At 39.1% G+C, this 13863-nt stretch overlaps 1 non-coding gene across 1 annotated transcript; it reads right to left on the bottom strand.

Annotated features, from left to right (window-relative positions):
* Window positions 1-1796: 1796 nt before the first annotated feature.
* TRNAA-AGC (transfer RNA alanine (anticodon AGC)) lies at window positions 1797-1869 on the bottom strand. Its single transcript has one exon. It is a non-coding gene; the product is annotated as a tRNA-Ala (tRNA).
* Between the last annotated feature and the right edge of the window lie 11994 nt (window positions 1870-13863).

Raw genomic sequence — 13863 nt, 5'->3', positions numbered from 1 at the left:
ATCAAGTCATCACCGAAATCTGTGACTGCATATCAGAAAAACTTTCTTACATTACTAAAAACAGGTGCCTGCTTTTCTTTTTCTGTGATTTACTTCACGTTGATTCAGTGCCTACGTATGTACCTGAACTAATGCTCGTGCCCAAGTCCTAAGCTTACAAGCCATTGTTCCAATTTTAAACTGCAGAGATTTACCAGCGGATGTTAGTGTGTCAATTTCGAGCCTAATTTTCGCAGCCTCAAGGTGCGGTGAACTGCCGGAGCTAAACAAATTGCGGAACTTATTCAAAGAGTGGTATGGAAATCAACTTGATGCAACCAATGTCAATTTACTACCATCAAATCTGGTTAAGTCAGAGCTGAAGAGAACGCTCTCTTTTAGTCCAATATCTGATACTGTGAAGCTTGATTTGATCAATGAAATCATCAGAAACTCGGATGTTACTGCGCGCCTAACACAAAATGGCCAACAAGATGTAAGACATAACCCATTAATCTATACACTGTTAAACTAACCGCTGAACAAACTTAAGATTGTTTACTGTTATAACTTCTTGTTTTAGGTATATGATGTCTCAGGCGAAAAAGGCGTGCCAAAGGAAGAAGGTGAAGGGGTGGTTGATACAGAAATAAGAACATTACCAAAATTTTGCGTAAGACCACTTCACTGAAGCTTGAAAGCTGTCTCCTAATATATTATTTGTGACAATTTTAGCTAGTGACCAACTTCCTGGCACCACCAATACTAGAGGCTTAAGCTGTCTGAAGGGAGTGGTGCCCACCTGTTTGTATGTGCCGCTTTCCTAATCAAAAGATAGGAGAGCATCCCCGCCACTTCTAGAGTATTGCTTAGGACTGAGTAACTTTAAGTGTCTAGGTTTTATTTCAGTTGGGTTGTAATGACAGTTTTCGTAATACCGTCTTATCGAATCAGTTTTCTGCAATATCAAACTTCAGGGCTTTAATATTGCTCCAATCTTGAATCTTGATTCTTCTCTTATTTTTCCTGTTTTATTAGGTTCATGACGAAGCGGTATGCAAAATGTTGCAAATACCAGAGGCAGTAGGCAATAAAGTAGTTGAAGATGCAACTCCAAGGGAATCAACAGATAGCACATACCAAATTCAGGAAAAAGAGATTATCTATTTAGATGACATTTCAAGAACCTCACCATCTCCCCATTACAACACTCCACCCAAGAACACAACTCTTAGAAGCCGGACGACACTATGCGGCAACATCAATGTTGAACCACTCCCACAACACATTTCAAACCTGAAAAAAAAAAAACTAAACTTGCAGAATCCAAGCAGGGCTCTCCGGTGAATGGTACCGAACCTGTGCATAGAACTTGGGCCTCAAGAAAACTATGCCAAGGCTCTCAAGGGGAAATAAAAAATTGTATTAACCATCAAAGACAAAGAGCCACGTGAAGCAGTAGTTCCAGAGGGCAAAGGAGAGATCAAGATAGTTCATCATGAGATCATGTACTCATGTCCATTCCAACCTTAGCTTCCCTGGTACGACGTCTAGAAGCCAAGTAGAAGGGATTGGGTGCCTAAGTCACTACTCACTACCATTAAACTATAGGGGATTTTGTATACTACTCCAAATAAACAAATAAGTTGGCCTTTTGGTTGAATCAAACTACAAAGTTCAAATTCTGCGATCCACTTATTGATGATAATCAGCCAGCCTTACACAATTAGCAAATCCACGAGCTTCAGATGGTGGTAAACTGTTTGAAACTAAAAATTCAATGAAAGTCAGGCATGAGAAAAATTCAAGTGAAATATTGGAGATGCGGGGTATCGATCCCCGTACCTCTCGCATGCTAAGCGAGCGCTCTACCATCTGAGCTACATCCCCTTTTAATTTTTAAAGCTTATTTAAATTAATTATTACTATATATTGTGTTTTTTTCTCAAGGAAAACCTGGATATGTTTGAGTGTTTGATCACGTGACAACATTTTCTTTTTTTTTGAAAGTACGTGATAACATTTTCATTCCCTTTTTAATCACAATTTTATTTTAATTGATTGCTTTTGACAGTCTTCAAAAAATTCAAATAGTATTGGAGAATTTTTTTTTTTTTTTGGTCAAGAGAAGCGGAATACATCCAACTAAAAACTAGGAAGAAAAACCACAACAAAAAGAAACAAAACGAAACTAAGCTAGAACGGAAACATCGGTACGAAACGTGGTCATGCTACACCCCCCATAGTTGATGTGGTTGAGACACCCCGAGATTCGCCATCCAGTCCGCGCATTTATTTGCCTCTCGATATATGTGAATGATTTGTACTTGTCAAGGCGAGTCGTTAATGAAAGACCTACAAATTTGCATTAGATGCGAGTGAGCCGTAGGGAACGACTCCTTTGCTTCCATCACCTTGGCTACGACCATCGAGTCAGTTTGTATTATGAGGCGTGAAATTTTCCGCTTCATTGCAATCATTAATCCTCGTTGCAATGCCATCAACTCAGCCCGAGTTACCGTCGCAATTCCGAGTTTCTCCGCAAAAGCCTCAATAATGTGTCCACTCGAGTTACGGAAGATACCGCCTGCCCCGGCCATTCCGGGGTTGCCCTTTGAAGCTCCATCCACATTTAAAACCACCCAATTCAAAGGTGGTGCTATCCAACGGATAAAAATTTCTTCGTGAACCCGGTGTTTCGCACTTAAGGCCACATCGAGTCCCTCTTTCGCATTTATCACTTCCCAAATTCGTTGACTAAGGAACGTGAAAGCATTATCGGGAATTGTCTCCATTCTCCAAAACACTCTGTTGTTCCTCCAACGCCATAACCACCATACAATCACAGTAAAAGTGGTTGCCCAATTTTTCAGATCATCTCGGCCCTTGTGCTTCAAGTTGAACACCACCTAGTCCCAAGGCTCCATAATTTTCAGGAAGGTACGGTCTTTAACAAATGGAAAAAGGTTCCATATCTTTCGAGCTTCATTACAGTCACAGAGAAGATATAAGGTCGTTTCTTCTCTATCTCGGCAAACTCCACAGCATGGGTCATCTGTGAAAGTTCGTTTTGCTCTGTTAACGTTGGTCATGATGCGGTCATGTAGGAGAAGCCAAAGAAACATACGCATTCGCTGTGGAGCCCATGTCTTCCATGGAAGCTTCCACAATCCAGCATCCCCATTATCAACATTACCCCGAATTAGAGTAACTGCTGATTTTACTGAGAAAAAACCCGACGAAGTCCCAGCCTAGTAAAGTTGGTCAGCATGTTCATCACCCGGAATCACCTCATAAGATGCAATGGTTTGAAGGATATCTGAGCTGAAATACTCCGCAAACATGTCCATCGCCATCCCGATTGAGGGTCCCACATATCAGCCACCGTGGAATTGGTAAGTTCCTCCAGTATTGGGCTCGATGTGAGCTCACTGAGAGGACTGGAAGTCGCCATTGTTGGTGCCAAAATAGAGTATTAACTCCATTGCCAACCGCAGACCCTATTCCACTTTTAGTCACTTCAACCACTTCCACTATGCCTTTCCATGTGTTCGAACTTATAGGTTTGGCTTTAAACATTCCCAAATCGCAACGACCTTTACAATACTTATGTCGCAAAACTCGAGCCCAAAGAGTGTTTGGTTCTGTGACCATTCTCCACTTGAGCTTAGCCATGAAGGCTACATTCACTTGGCGCATAGACCTAAGACCTAAACCTCCATGTGATTTCTCATTACTCACCATGTCCCATGAGACAAGGCTCAGGCCGCGGGATTCTTGATCGCCACCCCACAAAAAAACGACGCGACTTTTTATCAAGTTCGTCACATAATGATCTTGGGAGCCGTGTCGTTTGCATGACATATGATGGAATAGTTGATAAAGTGGATTGAATTAAAGTGGCCCGTCCTGCCAGCGACAAGTTCTTGGACCTTCATCCCGTCAATCCCCTATCAACTCGTTGAGCTATGTAGTCAAAGGTCTCCTTGGTCACTCTACCATTAATGGTTTGAACTCCCAAATACACACCTAAGTCCTCTGTTGTCTCAATATTCAATTCTCTACTTATTTATGCCGAGACCAAATCATCAACATTAGGCGAGAATAAAACTTTGGACTTGGCAAAACTTACTTTTGTCCCGAGGCTTGGCAAACACATTTGAGACATTTATTAATAATTCAAGCTTGTGGTATCGATGCTTCACCAAATAGGATAATATCGTCCGCAAAAAGCAAATGTGACAGAATGGGTCCTCCTCTGCAAGACGGAAATCCCTTCCAATGCTCATCACGTACTTCTTGCTCGATTAATTGACTAAGCTTTTCCATGCAAATGGTGAATAAGTAAGGTGACAGAGGGTCACCTTGTCGTATGCCCCGAGTTGGTGTAAAAGCTTCAGTCCGTTCACCATTCCATAAGATACTTAAAGACGACAACTTCACACATTGCATAATTGTATTTATCATGCGATCAGGTAATTTCATATCTACCAAGGTATGTCGAATAAAAGGCCACTCTAACCTGTCATATGCTTTTTTGTGATCAAGTTTCAGAGCCATAAAGCCCTTCTTCCCCGTCTTGCATCGCATCGAATGGAGCACCTCCTGAATGAGAATCACATTATCTGTAATTTGCCGCTTGGGAATGAAACTCGTCTGGACTGGATTAATGAGAATAAGAAGCACCGGCTTCAAACGATTGAGAACCATCTTGGTGATCAGTTTATACACTACATTACACAAGCCAATTGGGCGGAATTGTGTAACTAGCTGTGGATGATCAACCTTTGGTACCAAAGCAATGAAAGTCTCACCAAGCCCTTCAGGAAATATATCATTGTGAAGCGCATTAAACACCAAGCAACATAGGCTGCCTGAGGCGACATCCCATTGGGATTGATAGAAGAGGGCTTGGAAACCGTCTAGGCCCGGGGCCTTGTATGGTGACATCTAGTTTAAAGCACATTGTAGATCATTGACCGAATAATTCCTTGTGAGTTTCATGTAATCATCCGAAGTCAATTATGGGAATAAACCCATTGTTAGACCTTCGAAATTACAAGTCGTCGTTGGTCCAGCAAAAAGGCTTTGGAAATATGACAAAACCATATTTTTGACAGCTTCCGTATCCCAAATCCAATTTCCTTGGCCATCTTGTAAGCTTTCTATTCTATTGTGTTTCCGTCGAATGATAGTGCTCAAGTGGAATAATCGAGTATTACGGTCCCCATCACAAATCGCCTCCATCCGTGACTTTTGGAACCAAAGCATCTCTTCTTCTCGTAAAACGTCGTCTAATTGCCTTTTCAATTTTAGTTCGAACTTGAAAAGGTAATCTGGGCCACCTCGAGACAGCTTCGTTTGGACACCCAGGAGCCGCCTCTCTAAGCTTCACTTTTTTGCAAAGATGTTATGGAACACGTCTTTGTTCCATTGTTGTAACTTCGCTGCAAACTGGTGAATGAATGGGAATAATGATTCCTCATTATTCCAATTTTTAACCACAAAATCCGAGAAATTGCTATGATTCATCCACGCAACCTAAAATCGAAATGGTTTCAAAGCTTTAGGGATAGGAACAAACCCTGTCGTGCTCATTAGTATGAGGCAGTGGTAAGATTGATTTTGCACCAGGTGACGTAACGAGCCCTCTACAAACATTATCCTCCAAGTTGAATTATACACCGCTCTGTCTAGCCGTGCCCAATTAAGAGTCTAAGCTGAATGACCTCTCGACCAGGTGAACTCTGGTCCTGAAAAATCGAGGTCTATCCAGTTGTTGCTTTCAAGCCATGAATTAAATCTATTGCATCTTCGTCGCATTGTATCACCATCCTTATTCCTTTCATGAAGAAACCTTGTATCATTAAAATCTCCCATAGCCAACCATGGACGGTCATGTGTGCGAGCGAAAATCTCCAAATCTTCCCTAAGCTCCTCTTTTTTAATCGTGTCCGGGCTGGCATATACAGCAGAGAAGTACCAGGGCACATCCCCTCGTCTCGCAATTTCCACTGTGATGTGCTATGCGTGGTGAATCACAGGAGTAATATTGACACTCTCCACTCGCCAAAACATCCAGATGCCGCCACTAAATCCTTCAGCATCCACTCGCGTTTTACCGCTAAAATGAATTCGATCGCATACTTTTTGAGCGACTTCGCCACTAATGTGAGTTTCCATTAAGACAAGAACTTGTGGATTATTGACCTTAATCAATTCAGTTAACATACTTAGTAAGGCCGGATTACCAGCACCTTCAACATTCCAAGTCATAATACTCAAAGCCGGTTTACGACTCATAAAATTTGGGAATCTATCCATTAAATAAAACGGTATAAAAGGTAGCGAGGACAAAAAAGCCTCAGACAATTTCCGTGGGGCTTCCATCTCCTTTGAGATGAGACCTGCTTCCAGACATAGCTCCATCTTTAATGAGGGCGGCTTGTTCTTTGCTTGGATACTCAACATCATTTTGTGTGCCAATAGTGTTGTCGATATAAAAACTGGGTCCTTCATCAAGTCGTGGTTGAAGATGTAAGTCGACGGAGGGATTATCCACTGGCAGATTATGGGGGTTTGGGTCAGGGGGATTTCGACATTCAGACGAGTAAGAGTTGAGGTAATATTACGAATGGATTTTTTTGAGGTTTACGGGGGATTTTGCAGGCTAAACTCCTCCTCAAAGCAATTTCTTTTGAGACAGAATTTTTTGTGATTTTTTAATGTGACTATTATTATGATTGAAGGAATGACTAGACAAGTTGGGAATATTAGGTAAATTGGGACTCATGGCGGTCAACGACTTAGGAATTCTTGTGGAAGTAGAATCGATTTGCATATCCGATCCCCGGATTCTTTCCTTAAAAGTAGGTAAGATAGTACCAAAATTGACAGGAGTAGGCAAGATTTGTGTATTCTTATCTTGTGGAATAAAATTTTTATTTTCTTTCCCACTTCGAATATTCGGGGTGATTTTTCTGTTATTGCGATTCTCATTAGCAAGCCTGACCGTGGAATTATCCTAGGATGTTGGGCCTTCAACCTGCTTTGCTTCCCTCTCAACCCGCCCACCTACATCAGTCATATGGGCCGTCTTGATCTGAACCTCAACTAGGGCTAAGTCTAGCTCCTGATTGCTGTTCCATATGTCTATCTCCTGCTCCTCTCCTAGAGCTTCAAATCTGGACCCTGAATTTTGAGAGGAATTCTTCAAAATCTGTACTTGTGGTTGCTTAATCCGTTCCTCTTCACTACTCTGTTCTACGCCTTTTTCTGGCCGTACCGTTTTCTTGCGGGTTGGCTTCTTTACATGCATCCATGATCCATAAGGATCACCAGTTTTGTCTGGAATTGCCGCTTCATTGGGCCCAGTATCACTGTCACGTTTCTCATGTGGCTCACGGAACACCATAGATTCCTGTCTTTCACGCTGGATAGTAGGAAACATTGGGCAGTTAGCTTCCGTATGACCTAGTTTACCACACTTGTAACAAATCATTCTTAAACCTTCATATTGCAGGATCCACACTTTACCATTTAACCTGAACTTCGAAAGTAAAGGTTTGGAAAGGTCGACTTCAACACCTATTCCGATAAACTGTCCTCTCTCTGCCATGGCGGTTGGCTTGTCGATACGAATAACACGTCCAATTTTGTTTCCAATCTTCTTCAAGATATCCTCATGGTAGTATTCCACTAAGAGTTTAGGAATTCTAACCCAGTTTGTAAGGTAACGGATTGGTTCGTCCGTTCTAATGAAATTTGGAACCCATTTCCGGATCGTGAGATAATGATCGCCTATCATCCACGGCCCTTGTGTCAAAAAAATTCATAATCTTCACGATTAGTGAATCTTGCGACATAATAGGAGCAACCTACATCCGTCAAGATTAGTCCTCCCTTAATCGCCCATTTCTTCTTAATCTGTCTGGCCAAAGAGAAATAGCCTATGTTTTTGTCGAACATTTTGATGATTAGAGAATCTTCCCATTGCATTCTAATCATCTTTTTCTCCTCTTTGGATAAAAGGATAGTAGGGCATGTGTGATCCTTTGCTTGCTCCGGGTCTTCCACATCATCATCCGATACATCCTCATACACTGCATTATCCATGATATTGAAAACAGAATCACCATAAAAGGCAAAGGATGGAGAAACTCCATTTTTAAGAGATTCCATATAGGATCTCCTCGGCGAGGAACTTTGCGACGCCTGTATGGCCAAGGAATTAGGCACAATAGAGACATCCATGGATTCAGATGTTTGGGAAGGGTGCGTATTGGATTGTGTATGCATTTTGAATTTTTTTGTTGAGCGGGAGACGGAGTCGTCGTCCGAGGAAGGGAAAAGAGAAGGGTTTTTTCAGAGGACATTAGGGTTTTTTAACTTTCGCTTTTGACATCGGAGATTTAAGACTACGGTCTTGTTCTTTTGAACTTTAAGTTGCTGAGTTGAACTGAGCTGAACAGAACTTATAGGAGCTGAATTGAAATGAACTAAACTTATAGAAGTTAAAACTGAACTTATAAGAGCTGAACTGAAGTTATATGAGCTGAATTTATAGAAGTCGAATTGTACTTATACAAATTTTGCGTTTTATATAAGTTAATTTTTTATACAAGTACTACAATACATTATAATAAAAAATATATTACATATTACATTTTTTTTTCTAACCATCTATTTCCATATTATCATCCTCCTCGTCACTTTCACTTTCATCTTCATTTTTACTAACATCATCGAATACATTTCTTTTATTATGTTATTTCATACCCTGTACATAAGATCCTTATGCTTCGTTTCAAACAGGTAGTATGTGTTTGACTATTTGACTTACACTAATTTGTGTGGATGTAGTTATTGCGTGCGTTTTGCTTATTTTTTTATTTTTTATTTTAAGAATAATGTGTATAGGATAATTTAGATTTTTTTTGCATTGATTTTAATGAAAAGCGTACTATTTTTTTTCAATTCGTCAATATTAAAAAAACCAGTATGAATTTAGTTAATATAAGTTGTATGAACTTGTCTAAACTGAACTTATAAGAGTTGAACTAAATTTATAGGAACTGAACTGAACTGAACTTATATGAGCTGAACTGAACTGAACTGAACTTATAAAAGCTGAATTGAACTGAACTTATAGGAACTAAACTGAACTGAACTTATAGGAACTGAACTGAACTTAAAGAGACAAATAGAAGTCCAAAAAAACAGGGCCTACATATGCCATGGCCGAATTTGAACGGAGTTGATGGATATATATTTCGAGTTATGTCAAAAATATCTAAATGGTCGTTATTTATTATCTAAATGGTTGTGAATTCAAGATTTAATTTTGGTATTTTCTACTTAGTAGTTTTGTGTTTTCGCGATTTCTCTATAATACCACTTCATTTTTCGAAATCCATACTATATATTAATTCCAAAAATCAAGGGACTTCAATGTAATTAAATAAATTTATATAAATTAATTATATTATATAGTTTTAAATCAATAGCACCGTGCGATGGATCTGAACAAGGGATTTCAATATAAATATTATATAGTTTTGGTTGAAGTATAAATTTAGAGAACACGAAATATGGTAATTTTCCTTAAAATAAACATGCTCCACTTACGGTAATAATTAGTATAAAGATGTTAATTATTTTAACATAAAAAAAATATAATATAAGTATATTATATTTTGGAAACTATTAAAAAGTAAATAAATCAAGCTAGATTTCCAAAAAAATATAATATTTCATAATTATTTCGACTTAATTAATTTAATGCATATATGTAATATATTTATTTCGAGTAGCGAGAGTAATAAAAGTAACCTTAATTGGATATAGTTATCACTCATTGGATACTTAAAGAGTAAAAGTAATTATGTTAGTAGTGAAAAGAATTGTAGTAACAATGGATATAGTAATATGATAGTAATCACTCATTTGAATAGTCAAAGTAACAATATTAGCAGTGAGCAGGAGTAGTGAAAATAACAGAAGTAACAACGGGAGTAGTGAAAATAACAGAAGTAACAACGGGAGTAGTGAAATTATCAATATTAATGTACGAATAGTGAAAGTAACAATAATTAGGTAACAATAATTACGGCGGGAGTAGTGAAAGTAAAAGTAATAATAACGAATGTAATAAAAGTAATAATTCTAAGAACAAAAGGATGTATATATGAAAAATTAGCTAAGCAATCGATTTAAGTAAAATATTAATAGCGGGAGTAGTGAATTTGTCTAATAATTTATTTCACTGTGATTTTAAGATATACTTCGTATTATAGAAAAAATATTAATGATACTTATGAGTTATGCAACTTTAAAATAGTTTTAGTTAATTGAAAATATATTTTAATTCTAAATATAGGTAGCCCGGGCGAAGCCGGGCACCCATACTAGTATAGATAAACAAATTGGATATCTTTCGCTAATGCGTAAATTACAGGCAAAATGGTCCATCCCAGGCACACTAACATTGACGGACCTGGGATGTTCATACTACGTTGCAAGGTTCTCATCCAGGCAAGACCATGAGCATATTCTGACTCAAGGCCCGTGGATGATTGATGATCATTATCCTACGATAAAAAAATGGGTTCCAAATTTTGTTCCTACTGAGGATAAGATCAAGTTCCTGACGGCATGGATCCGTATCCCTAATTTACCGGTCGAATATTTTAACAAAGAATTCCTCACAAAGATAGGGGAAAAGATAGGTACGGTTATTAGAATCGATAAGAATACCAAAATGGCAGAGAGGGGTCAATTTACACGAATGAGCATCCAAGTTAATATTGAGCTGCCTTTATTATCAAAATTTATTCTGAACAAAAAGGTGTATCATATTCAATATGAAGGTTTGAGAATGATTTGCTTTAAGTGTGGAAGGTTCGAACATCTTATGGATGATTGCGCAAAGAACAATCCTGTTGATGTCGACACCATTGTTCCTGACAATTTAGAAGTCATGGTACATCAGGACAAGGATTCAAGAGAATCGGATAATAGTCCACTAGACAAGGGGTCAAGTTTCGGAGAATGGATGATAGTCAAGAAGCCTCCGCGAAGGAGACCACAGGCAACCACAATGAGCCATAATCCGCAACCGTCAAGTGCCAACAATCAAGCATCCAAATTTGGAAAAGATCACAGTAAGAATTTTGGGTCACGATTTACTCTCTTGAAGGATCAAAATCATAGCAAGGGAAATAATTCTATTCTAGGTAATATGCAGAATTTTCCTAATATCGCTCCACCTAATATGCACACAAATATTCTTTCCTCGTCAAACAATATTCAACCCAAAAATTCCAAAACTTCCCTTTATAATGCAATCCCTATTATCACTCCATCAAATACGCCCACAAGTATTCCTTCCTCATCAAATTATACTCAATCAAAAACTTCCCATAATATTGCAAATCTAAGCTTAAATAATATTAAGGAATATATTAATCAATCCTCCATCCAAAATCGATCCATTGAAAGATCTACCAAATATGTGAAGAGAAAACCAAGCTCAATTAATCATACGATACCTCAAAAAAATACCTTGAGTGATATAACCAATAGTGACCTATCTCACAACCGTAGCAAAACCTCCCCTATTGTTAAACCTTCAGCTATTATTGACGATAGCAGGAGGACTCATGACGATTCCTATAATGAACCCATATATATCACTTCTTCACCCACCATTACCATAGCTCCGCTACCTTCCAGAACCACCTCGATTCGAGATGATACCACCGTCACAAACCTGCAAGACGAAGCTCTTGACGGAGATGCGCATTCCCTTTATGGTGGTGATGGTACATGATAGCCCAATAATGAATGTCACAATCCAGTCAATCCAAGAGGACCCATCGAATCTCCAATTGGAGATGACGATAGCATGGAATGTTAATCAAATTCTCTCGCTAGTAAGTCGAGCATATCTATCTTTTTTATCTTACGTACCTATTCATATGTCAGATAGAATTCCTACGTTGTCAAGAAATCTGTCCCCTATCACGTGTATGGTATGGAACATACAGGGGACCGGCAGTAAAAGTAAAATTAATGCCCTTAAGGAAGTCATTCGAACATACAAACCCACGGTATTTGCTCTCCTCGAGACTCATAAGGATGGTAGTCATACTGAAAATGTTTGTAAAATTCTGGGATATAAGGGACATTCTAGAGTTGACGCTATTGGTTTTACCGGCGGTATTTGGTTATATTGGCACCCTGACATAGTCACTGTTCAACCGGTTGTACATCATATCCAATTTATTACTATTGAAGTAGCCCGGTGTAAAGGTTCTCCCTGATTCTTTTCGGTAGTGTATGTCAGCCCTAACCTGCATAATCGTCATGAATTATGGGCTGAACTGGAACGCTATGCTCATTCTCATAATCATCCTTGGATACTCGCGGGAGACTTTAATGAGACAAGAACAATTCAGGAACGACACGGAGGGGATCAAAATATGGTTCGTAGGTGCAATGCCTTTAATAATTGGATTGAGAATTGCGAGTTAATTGAACTCGAATTTTCAGGTCCATCGCACATTTGGGCACGAGGCAACTCGGCAAAAACTCGACAAAGCGCTAGACTCGATCGTGCTCTTTGTAATAGTGAACGGGGTGAATTATTTGGGGGCGCTTGCGTTAAGCACCTGTCGGCTTATCAATCTGACCACTGCCATCTCCTTATCTCGCCAAATGGGTTTACCCCTATGCAATCAATCTATAAACCTTTCCGATTCCAAGCAGCATGGTTAACACATGAGAAATTCTCAGATTTTGTTAATGAAAAGTAGACAGGAGGTAACAACCTCGTCTCACAGTTGTCTCATCTTTCTACTGAATTGCAGAGATGGAACAAGGAGGTATTTGGAAACATTTTTCGAAAAAAACGAGAGCTCCTTGCACGCATTGAAGGTTGTCAAAAAATACTGTCGGTCCAAAGAGCAAGTAATCTCATAAAATTAGAAGCAAAGTTAAGACGAGAATTAGACGAGGTTTTAGAGCGGGAAGAATTATTATGGTACCAAAAGTCTCGGGTAGATTTTATTCGAGATGGAGACCGAAACACGTCCTATTTTCATGTGAGCACGTTAGTTCGCAGGTGGAAAATCGTATTAATGCCCTAAAAAATGATGAAGGCATCTGGGTCGAGCATAGCGAGAAGCAAAGCGTCTTATTGTTGATTATTATCAGAAGCTATATACAGAAGAAGGTCCTGATGATGCTATTGCTGACATACCATATGATATTTTTCAAGAGTTCAGCAATGAACATTAGGATTGGTTGAATAAATATTATTCTCATGCGGAAATTGAACGAGCAATTTTTGATATGGGGTCATTGAAAGCTCCGGGTCCGGACGGATTTCAAGCTCCTTTCTATCAAAAACACTGGTCTGTTGTCAAAGATGATGTTTGTGCGATGGCCATTCACGCTCTAGAAGGAAAGGGATTTGCTGCGGGTATGAACGATACTAATATGGTGCTCATTCCTAAAGTACCTGGGCTGGAAAATATCTCTCAATTCCGACCAATTTGTTTGTGCAGCGTTGCTTATAAGATCGTCAGCAAGGTCCTAGCAAACAGAGTTAAAAAAGTGCTACCACGTCTTATTTCGGTGTACCAGAGTGGGTTCGTTCCTGGCCATCAAATAACCGATAATATTATAGTTTTTCAGGAAGCAATTCACACTATGCGTCGTAGTAAAGGGAAAAAGGCGTATATGGCAATTAAAATTGATTTGGAAAAGGCGTATGATCGATTGAGGTGGAGCTTTATCAGGGATACGCTAAAGGATATGTATTTCCCGGCACTTCTTGTTGATACAATTATGGAATGTGTCACTACTACTTCAATGCAAATT

This window comes from Silene latifolia, chromosome X (genome assembly GCF_048544455.1).
Source record: "Silene latifolia isolate original U9 population chromosome X, ASM4854445v1, whole genome shotgun sequence".
Taxonomy (NCBI): Eukaryota; Viridiplantae; Streptophyta; class Magnoliopsida; order Caryophyllales; family Caryophyllaceae; genus Silene; species Silene latifolia.
The sequence above is the reverse complement of the archived record's forward strand: the minus strand, read 5'-3'. Positions and strand labels throughout refer to the sequence as shown.